The sequence below is a fragment of the Ostrea edulis genome, chromosome 7 (assembly GCF_947568905.1).
Source record: "Ostrea edulis chromosome 7, xbOstEdul1.1, whole genome shotgun sequence".
In the NCBI taxonomy this organism is placed as follows: Eukaryota; Metazoa; Mollusca; class Bivalvia; order Ostreida; family Ostreidae; genus Ostrea; species Ostrea edulis.
The window spans coordinates 23,934,012-23,945,270 of record NC_079170.1 but is presented as its reverse complement, the minus strand read 5'-3'; the positions used below and the strand labels follow the sequence as shown (position 1 = coordinate 23,945,270).

General features: G+C 33.5%; 1 long non-coding RNA gene across 1 annotated transcript; it reads left to right on the top strand.

The window, feature by feature from the left end:
* The first annotated feature begins 3,086 nt into the window (after positions 1–3,086).
* LOC130047945 (uncharacterized) lies at positions 3,087–7,314 on the top strand. Its single transcript, XR_008796759.1, has 3 exons — positions 3,087–3,627; positions 4,532–4,598; positions 6,873–7,314. It is a non-coding gene; the product is annotated as an uncharacterized LOC130047945 (long non-coding RNA).
* The last annotated feature ends 3,945 nt before the right edge of the window (positions 7,315–11,259 follow it).

Sequence of the window (11,259 nt, the reverse complement as noted above, 5' to 3'; positions counted from 1 at the left end):
GTGTTTGTCCAACCCTCTGTTTTGTGTTGCTTATAGGAGTTAAGAGATTAATCACTGGTCGTTATATTCACCTTTCACACTTTCTAACCTGGTGTCAATGGTTATTTTTATGGCTGATATATTTCGATCAAAGGTCATGCTGAGACGAATTTGTACGGAGATTTAATACATCTTGTACTGAAGCGTGTCGTAGAGGAGCGGATTTACAAGATTGGATAAACGGGGTAATACGTAGTCAAAATCACTGTGCCAAGAACGGCCTAACAGTCTGAATCAAACACGCTAGACAGCATTTGCCCTAATGTCAGATCGTATTTGCAAACTAAATCATCTTACGACGATAGAGTTTGTGAAATGATGACTTTTGACTTTAAATATGAAATTAATGCTAATGTTTTCATTGGCATTCATTTAGTTTAATTGTTTTACCTTATTATATATCTAAAATATGAAAAATAAAAATAATTGACGGTTGTAAATCTCATGAATGCTATAGAGCATACAAAATGTCAGGTAAAGCAAACGAGTATACTTGGACACACCAGAGGTGATATCAGGTGTCTTGGATGAGCAAACTTTCCCTGTTGACCGGTGATATTCGCTGTGAGAGCTTTATAGCGATGGAGTAAAGGGAGTAATATGTATGTAAATCAGTATCTAACGAACTACCTAACAATTAGTATGAAACACGTGAAACAGCGTTCGACTTAATGACAGGTTATATTTGCTTAGACTATTATAATGACCATAAAATTTACAAAATCGTGACTTAACACCCTTGTAACATCAACTTATTTATCATTAGACTGTCTCGATTTTGAAATTGACGATACACAGAATATGCTCTCACGAATCAATTAAGAGACAAAAATCTAAATAAAGGTGGCAAAGGAATAGATATGGAAAGTTGACGATGAAAAGGCTGAAGTCATGCCCTTTGTAAAAGGTGGGTTGTGAATTTGCTGTTTTGTTCAATAAATTGCGCAAGTAGGAAACAGATATAGAAAGTTCTAAGATGTCTATGATTTGGAGTTCACTCGGATATATCGAATCGACATGTGAATGAAAATGCGTATTGCTAATAGAAAATACGTCGTTGATATATCTAAATGTCGCGTTTCATGTCACAACAAAATATTTTGTCTTCTCGTGCTTTTGAATAAATTCTGCCTCGTAGGAGTATAAAAACCGACAAACTATTAAATGAGTACAATTCGTGTCCATTGGACTTCCAAAAGACTATTGAAAGACCTGCTCACCTACGAATATGTATATATTGTAATTGAGAAATCCCTACATATTTTTAGTATTAACTTTAGATCACTTTTTGTGGAATCAGAGTGATATTTAATATTTTTGATGACTGATCAGGAAATATGAATGAAAGGCGAAGATAACGAACTCCTATAAGGAATACAAAATAAAGACTTCTCCATGCTCCATTTTTATTGATAAGAAGTCGTCTGTAATGTAAAAAAAACCAGTCTTTGATTGATCGTGAGGAATGATTCTGTAAAATGCTGATTGATGTTGTTAATTTGGGAAAATCTTATCGTTTCATATTTACGAGAACTTCTTTGGGACTTTATGGAATCCATGTTAAATTTAAACCGCTTCAGTCACAGGTTTGTGGAATATTGCGTCTGAAGTTTCTTTTATGTTTCTCCTTCACAGCAGTCAATATTTTGTGACGAGCATTAAGAAATGTTTGGTAAACTATTTACTTGATTTAGCAACGTATCTCTGCACAGATTTTTGTAAAATTGCGGAATACCGTATAGGACTGACAACTCATATTCTTTCATCCCATTGACGGCAATATTAAATGTGAATTAAAATTGATTTGGAAGATTTCATCTTTTGAAAGGGAACTAGGAGTATGAGCAGAAGTACCAAATGTGGAATTAAAATGAAGTCCGTTTAAAATACAGATGCAATAATGATAATTACAAACACAAATAATGCTGTTATGTACAAGCTTAGTCGGCTAGAACCAATACATATTCCTAGTGAAAATTATCTGATCAGTCCTAATGAAAATTATCTGATCATTTCATTTCTTCTTCTTTGTTGCACTTGTGGTTTATCTATTTTATCTATCTTTTTCACAATGCATTCTTCCACAATTGCTTCGTGTTTGATTATTGAATTGAACATAGAGGTTAACAGCAAACTCTCAATTCAACATTATACCATTATAACATACGGGATCCCTAGCTTCTCCATCGTCTACTTCTCACATGTATGAAAAGCGAAGATAACAAACAGTGATCAATTGCATAACTCCGATAAGCAATACAAAGAAGGGTGTTGGCAAACACGGACCCTTGGAAACACCAGACGTGGGACCAGGTGCCTAGGGAACTTTATCAGGTAAATGGAGTTTCTCTTGTCAAAATCATTGTGCCAAGAATGGCCTAACAATCAATATTTAAAAAAACACGTCAGACAACATTTGACCCAATGATATGTTGTATTGGCAAACTTGATCGTTATAAAGACCCTGGACGTTACTAAATGCTGACGTTGAAACCCTTGTACCATTAATTTAAATACTGATTATTATCACCATAAATTTTCAACCAACAGTTGAATAGTTGCCTATTCAACAGTAAACAATTTACATGTACTAATCAACGGTTTGGTCGTTGAATACTAATAGTTAGCTATTCAACTGCTAAGTATTAAGACTGATTCTATGTAACTATCAAAATTCAGTGGCCACGGTATGTCACAGATTTTTATGAAACTTTGTGTGTAACAATATTATGATAGATATAAAACAAAAAGGACATGCAAAGGTTTGACTTAGCAACGGTTGCCATGGAAACCGATCCTCTTACAACAGCTGGACAAGATATGCACATGTATGTTATATTTTGAATAATCAAAAATTAAACGCTATTGTTTATAAAAACAACAATTGTAAAAATTATTTTGAGCTAGGTTCTAGCTTTTAGAAATTTTTTTGCATTTATTCAATCCTTGGAAACAATAGAAATAATTATTTTTATGATGTATAAGGGTTTAATATATGTGATTTTTAGAGAGGGATAAAATATATTTGCCCACTCATTTGGTGTAAACTCACATGCTAGTAAAATGTATTGAATCTTACTTTAAAAAAGTACAGAAACACATTTGTGGAGAAACCAAAGGTAAACACATAAACCAGTAGTTTCCTCTGGTGCACAAACCAAAATACACCAGAAAGAGTTATTGCCCTTTGTAACACTCTCTTGTATTGGAGATATGAACAGCCTTCATTTGTTTTCAGTATGGCAGGAGGTGGAAATTGAGTTTTTATTCAATGTGTTCTTCAGATGTTTATCAATATCAGATGCTCTTTGTTCACTTAATTCACTACCACGATCTTTATCTTCAATTGTGCTAAAGGATTCCGGTTTATTTCATGGAATACAAATCCGTTTGATCTTTGCCATAGTCACCGGACTCTAGCATCCAATCGTCTACGTATTCGTAGAAAAAGTAAATGTTGTGGAATTTAACGCTTTATTGCATCACATCCGACTAACAAAAATGATCAGGGAAACAGAAGGCTGACAGACATATTCATAGAAAATATGAAAAAGCCCTGCCTGTTGCCGTGTTGGAACTTGTATTGACGTAAGTATTCTATTTGATTTAGAATTCAAATTCTAAAGTAAAGGCTGAATAAAATGTATCAGAAAATTTGGCTTTTAGTAAACATATGAGAACCCCAATTTATTTTATACTGCCAGCCAGGCTAGTCAGCTATAGTGGTATACATGTAGACTGAACATTGTAAGTAGTCCTGCTATTTACTGCATGGGTGTACAATATAGAATACTAGTTAAGTATGTCCCCAACCTAACATTCACTCAGGGAGTTTCCTATCACATTTACACAGAGTTCAGGATCTGTAAAAATTGGGGAATACTTATAAAATCATGTTTCATGTGGAAATTTTCAAAAGGACTAGGCTTAATTTATGTAATACTAAGTGATGACCCCCCCCCCCCTCTCTCTCTCTCTCTCTCTCTCTCTCTCTCTCTCTCTCTCTCTCTCTCTCTCTCTCTCTCTCTCTCTGACTGTCAAGTTTACAATAAAAACAAACACGTGAATGTCTGTGTGCATTCTAGATAAAGATTGTTAAAATCATATATATTGGTGAGCCAGGCTACTTTCAAGTTTGTTTACCTGTGGTAACCCCCACTAATATGTGATAGTTCTAATCTACAGAAGAAATCACACAAATACTATTATGATTTAAAGTTTTCTCATATTTGTAATTATGAACTTTAGGACACTTGATTTGGAAAAATTAAATTATGAAAAATTGATGTTTTGAATTGGGTCCTGTAACTGGGCCCTCAAATTTTAATACATGTAGGTCCTGTCAACTGAAGTAAATCAAAAAATATTAAATGTAAATTGTAAATATTCAAATACTTTTGAATTCTTACTTTTTCATCCAATAATCACATATTTTGGCCAAAGTACATGACCACTATTTTATGTAATTAATGTGTGCTTTTCTGTGTTTCAGCTGTATGAGCATCATACTGTGCAAATCACCTAAAGATGGAGTTGACCAAGTTGCTGACTTTGAGGAGGTAAATATTCAGCATTAATACATACACATTGAATACATAATTTGAAATTCAAATTTGAATCCCAGTATTATAAATCCTAAAACAAATTAATAGATGTGGGGAATGTGGTACATTGGGTTTAGTTTCTTGGTTATGGAACCTGCATGGAAACTGAATTCTCTAGAATAATCACAGGAGACCATCCATTTTTTATGCGACATGATGACTTGAAACGTTTTCATCACAACTTCCTAAAAAAAGATTATTACTTCACTTAATTAGCATACTCAAAAAGACTAGTTGTTTTGTTGTCAATGACGCACATATATATGTACACATGTGTATGAGCTCAGTATCAATTGTAAAAATGATTAATTCTAATTAGGTCAATGTTGAGAATCACTCAAGTGACCTACATGTTGCTATTTGTGTGCGTCAGTCATCATAAGACGTTAATTGAACATTAATATTTTTTCTTGATAACCACCCTTCCAATTCTTTTCAAATTTCTTTTAAGCATCTTTGGGACAAGGGGAATTAACATAGATTGTAAATCTAAGGACTCTGGATTGACGGTACTTTTAAAAATGCTCTATACCAAAATTGAGAATTTTGTTTTAGAACCAGGGTTTGATTTCTTCAATTTCATGGAGAAAACTTTTTCAGATATACACTTCGATAAATTGTAGAGTTGGGGAAGGGGGGGGGGGGTATAAGTGTATTTGACATTTATTTGTGTCCAAATTATGTAATTAATACTGAGGATCTCAGTAGTAGTCTGTTTTTAAAACAACAGACACCTAGAATTAAGAGGACAATGAAAGCATACATGTGATAAGGAGGGGGGGGGGGGTGACTTCATAACAATGCCTGAAAATTCTTAACAATTAAATTTTAACAAAAATTTTACACTAAAGATGCCAATTCAAGATCATTAACATGCTTTGTTTATTGGCATCTGGTGTACATTTAGCAACAAGTAGTGTTGTTCATTGTGAAACGATAAATTGATAATGCACATGTATGCGTTGGTTGTACATGTGTTTTAGGCATATCTTATTGCATGTTTTGTTGTGTTTGGTTGTTGAAAATATTGATAGAAATTAATAATGAAGAATTGCTGATATACTAAGGACATCATGATTCTGATCTAAAGAAATTGAGGACTAGTTAATATTCACATACTTTGTTACATCATGACCATACATTGCTTGCAAGAAAAACACACATGGGCCACATACATGTAATCAGTGACTAAGACATTTTGTTCAGTTATACTGTTTTCAAGCCATTACACTTAATTCTTAGAAAAATTCCTTAACTGGCAATTGATTGCAATCAGAAATTGCAAATTTTCTATTTATTCCTTACTTGACACCATCGAATGACAGTAATGTGATGCGCGCTCCCTGTAATCAGGGGGAAATAACTCGTATAGCATTGTGAAAAATGTAGCTCATTGATTATATTCATATACGTTTGAAATATTTTATGGTTATACAAGATTTTTTACAATAACTATTGAAAAAGACTCGAACACAATTTATGTTCATGTTATGCATAAATCTTATTAAATCATTGACTCCGCAAAATCTTATGACATCACAGGAGGGTGGAACTACCTTAAATGAAGCTGAATGCTTATGAAGGAAAAACAGAAAGGGGTACCAAAATTGCGAATTTCGAAAACACAGGGTTGTGAATGTGGGTCCAAAAGAGTCATAGTGTATAACATGGATTTTGTAGCCCTTAGAGCTATAGTGATACTTTGAATTTTTTTTAAATTTGATTAATACTCAGGTAACCAATATGGTTTGTGGACATCTTGTTAATTTATGAGTATTAACACTATTAATAGCTCTTCAATACAGCATAAATACATGTATACAAACTGTATCAAAACATAACATCCTTTAGGCCAATTCAACTTAATTAGTAAGATTATCATCCTGGGTCACCAAAAAGTATGGGGCAGACTGTGGGAAGATTTTATTTTTTAATTTTTATTTTCTGAGAAATATATTGATGACAAACAAGTTTTTGTCAACAGAAGTGCATAATTTAATGCCAGATATATAAATCTATGTTATTTCGCAGATGATTTTTGAGGGGCGGGTGGGCGGGCATGATAATCTATCAACTAAGTAATTAATTAAGTGGTAAAATTACTATTCTAGCATCATGAATGATCTTGTACATGTAAATTTAGTTTAATCAAATTGAATTAGGTGTGTACTGTATGAAAATGTGAAAAATAAGATGAACTTTTCAATATTTGTTCAACACATTTTTTAGAACTTGAAGAGCAGAAGATGCATTCCATGACTCTTATGTGATATAGAAGACAAAGAAGAGCTCTTGAGAATGGAAAAAAACTGCAAGTTTTACAGTCAATGAACACACCTCACGACACAAGTCCATCCTGATTCAGTAAACTGTTCTTCAAAGGAAACACCATGACTTAGTTAAGATCAAGTTTTGGTGTCAGAAAACTAATGTAACTAAAACATTGCAAACTTAACCTGCAAGTGTCTTATGTGAGCCTACTGAATAAGGATTCATTACTGAACAGTTGAAGGAAAATCACTATTATAGTGATTTAAAAAAAAAGATGATTGTGTTGTTTGGATAACATTGTGATCCATGTTTGTTGAATAAACAACTTTGCAAAAATGAGTTGTTCTGTGTTAATATTATAAATTTACTAATTACTGGTATGTCAACATAGATTACAGTAACACTGAACAAACTTCAATAAATTTTAAAGTTTCATGCAGTATCTGCAGTAGAAAATGACACCTATTGATTTTCTGGTCCAAAGGTCACCAGGTGCAATACAATGATGTCTGACCAGTTTCTTCAGAACCCTTTGATTGATAGTGATATTTCATACAGGGGTTGGTCACTGGTAGTATATGACCCCCATTTATTTTCAGGTCAAAAGATTAAAAATGGCAGGGGCCTCCGTGGCCGAGTGGTTGGAGCATAGCGTTCAAAATGACACTGCCTCAGTCGGCGCGGGTTCGAATCCCACTCGCGCTGGTATTAAGTGAGAAAGTTTCCCAATTTACTTTCGGAAGGTTGGTGGTCTCTTCCCAGGTACATTGTATCTGGGTTCTCACTTTCACCAATAAACACTGGGCACCATCAGAAAACTGAAAAATTGTTGAGTGTGGCGGAAAATATCAATAAATCAATCAATTAAAAATGACTAGGTGCAATGTAGCTAGTACTCTATGCAATGGTGTCCCCCCAATATATTGGGCCTGTTGTTCAATTATGATATTTCATATGTTGGTTGGTTATGAATAGTAGATGACCCTAATGATTTCCAGGTCAAAGGTCAACAAATACAAGGCAGTACAATGAACAATTTATTGGTATCTACCCAATATCTTGAGAAGACTTTTTATAGTAACTGTAACTGTAACTGTATAATAACTGTTATTGATAATAGTTTACATGACAATACAGTACATGTAATATAGCTCGTTTATGGAAATGATTGCAAAATCTACTTGGTGTTTGGGGAGGGGGGGAGGGGGGTCCTACTGGATTACAGTTTATGTTTACATGGTGTTTTTAATCACTCTAACTAATTTTTATTAATATGTTAAACTTTTCCATGTTTATTTTTGAAATATCAATTGCTCATATTGTTCATTTTAACTGAAAATGGTGTAGGTTGTATTATTTGTCATTAGTATGAATTTTTGGCAAAATGCCCAAATCTACAGTTTTCGCACTACAATAGATCAATTGTACTACATTTCACCATTAATCTTTTTTTTTTTTTTATAAATTAGGAGTCTTTGATATGGACATCCTTTGATGACAGTTAATTATGCTGTATGTATTTTCCAAATTATCTAAATTCATCAACGAAATCCAACAAAAAATCCCGTTTTGGCAAAATGCCCAAATCTACAGTTTTCTTACTACAATAGATCTATTGCACTACGTTTCACCATTGATCTTTTTATATACATTAAGAGTCTTTGATATGGACATCCTTTGATGACAGTTGATTTTGCCGTATGTATTTTCCAAATTATCTAAATTCATCAACGAAATCCAACAAAAAATCCCGTTTTGGCAAAATGCCCAAATCTACAGTTTTCGTGCTACAATAGATCTATTGCACTACGTTTCACCATTAATCTTTTTATATACATTAAGAGTCTTTGATATGGACATCCTTTGATGACAGTTGATTATGCTGTATGTATTTTCCAAATTATCTAAATTCATCAACGAAATCCAACAAAAAATCCCGTTTTGGCAAAATGCCCAAATCTACAGTTTTCGTGCTACAATAAATCTATTGCACTACGTTTCACCATTAATATTTTTATATATATTAAGAATCTTTGATATGGAAATCCTTTGATGACAGTTGATTATACTGTATGTATTTTCCAAATTATCTAAATTCATCAACGAAATCCAACAAAAAATCCCGTTTTGGCAAAATACCCAAATCTACAGTTTTCATGCTACTACAGATCAATTGCACTACGTTTCACCATTAATCTTTTTATATATATTAAGAGTCTTTGATATGGACATCCTTTGATGGCAGTTGATTATGCTGTATGTATTTTCCAAATTATCTAAATTCATCAATGAAATCCAACAAAAAATCACTTTTTGGCAAAGTGCCAAATTATAATACATTGGTACAGCGGTCAGTAACACACTCTTTACCATAGGTGGATATAGATATCATAAATAAGGAGGGAATTTTATGGGGAATCGAGATTTATGGAGAAAATTAGTTGTCTTTTTCAATTTTTTATATACCACAAGGACAAAACATGGGAAAACGGGCTGAATTTTGCAGTTCAATTAGTCCTCATAGACTGCTGTCGGTTTCCATGGCAACGGATGGTAGAAATTCGGTGGTGGGGTTGAAATTATGTAAGATGGTGCAAGTAAAGTTAGTACTGTGAAAATCAAAGAAATCTGTGACATTGAGTGGCCAGACCCTATCTGATTTCTTTGATTTTTACATAGAATTGATCTTAAATAGTAAAACTATTCATTGACTAAACACAATTGATGATATCACTGAATTTTTTTTAAAAAACAGCAGAGCACACGTATGCTTTCAAATGAAATCTCGGATAGAAATACTAAAACTTAATATTAATTGGACATTCCCAATACTATAGTACTCAAACAACTTGGATCAACCTATATCTTCCAGTATTTTTCTTTAAGTTTTAAAAGACCCCCTCTCTGCTACAGTTGTGACGAGAAGATGGGGTTCGAGAAACTTAAACTAAATTGTACTATGATTTTAAAGGAATTAGTGACATGAAAAATAAAGCCTTATTCCTCCATCAGTATATTCACAAAATTCATAATTTTGACATCAATAGATAAATTGTAGTTTCCTTGTTCCTTGTTTATTTCCATGTTTGATAAATGTGGCCATGGAGTTTATTAAATCATCAGTCATGTATCTAATTTTCATCTCAGTCAGGGAGACGTTTGAAAACATGTAAGTAATTACTTGTAATGATATTCGTGGGAGATTGATTAGGGGATATTTGTTAAGTTGCTACTTTTAAATGCGCCCGTATTACTGAAGAATACCTTATTCATCTTAAAACACGCAAACATTTCATAATAAGTCTTATTGCTAGAGATGTGATAATGTAATAACCAAATATATATGAGGTAACATCGTCGGAATCTCACGGTCGGTCGCTTTCCGTTTACATCCCATGGGACACAACGCAAATATTTTTGCATAAGTCATTAAAATGCATGACCTTAAGTGACCTATCGAGGACCAATGGGAATCGCCACAAGTATTCCCGGAAGTCAAAGTGTCAGCTGCAATGGTGATATCCATGAAAATGTGTGTTTTTTGTGCCACAATCAAAGATATATAGATGAAAACTCCAGATTTGGCAGCCAAAATGACTGATTATTCTGGTTAGTACTTCACATAACCTGTGACCCAACCTCTTTCGAAAATTCTGGATCCGCCTCTGGAATGTTTATTATAATCACTGCTGCATGGCATGTGAATGAAATCAGGCATGCATAATACAATCTAAAAATTAAATGCAAATTTGAATTAAATATGGTTTTACAATCCTGTTCGCATATCATTTTGTAATTTGCGTAGGTGAGACATCAATTGTGTTTACACAATGTAAAGAAGGTCATAATTACTGGTTCAAATTTTAACGACAACACAACTGGAACAAATTACGGCAGTTGTTGATACGCAAGTGAGTTTATCATACCTATATAAACCGATTAAAAACACATTGTTCTCATATGATAGATAAAATGGCGAGACTAGGAGTTCTGAACATTCGTAAGCAAACGTAAACACTTGGTAACTCATGCCGTTCCTCCCCTGTCTTTATAGACCAAAATACACCCTCCGCTTCAAAAATGCAGATAAACCATCTCGCTAAAAGTTTTGTAACGTGTCCAACATAATATTCAACATAATCAAAATCTTTGCTTCAAAAGCATGTTTTTCTATTCTCTCGAGGACTGGAAATAAGGGGCTTTTTGATTGGTTGAATATCACAATAAGGAATGGTAAAGCGACCAATCACAGAGAGAAGCTGATAATACCTTCCAGGGAAAATATCTTCCCGAAAATATCGGCTTAGTGTCCCACGGTAGGTAAACTGAGAGCGACCGACCGTGG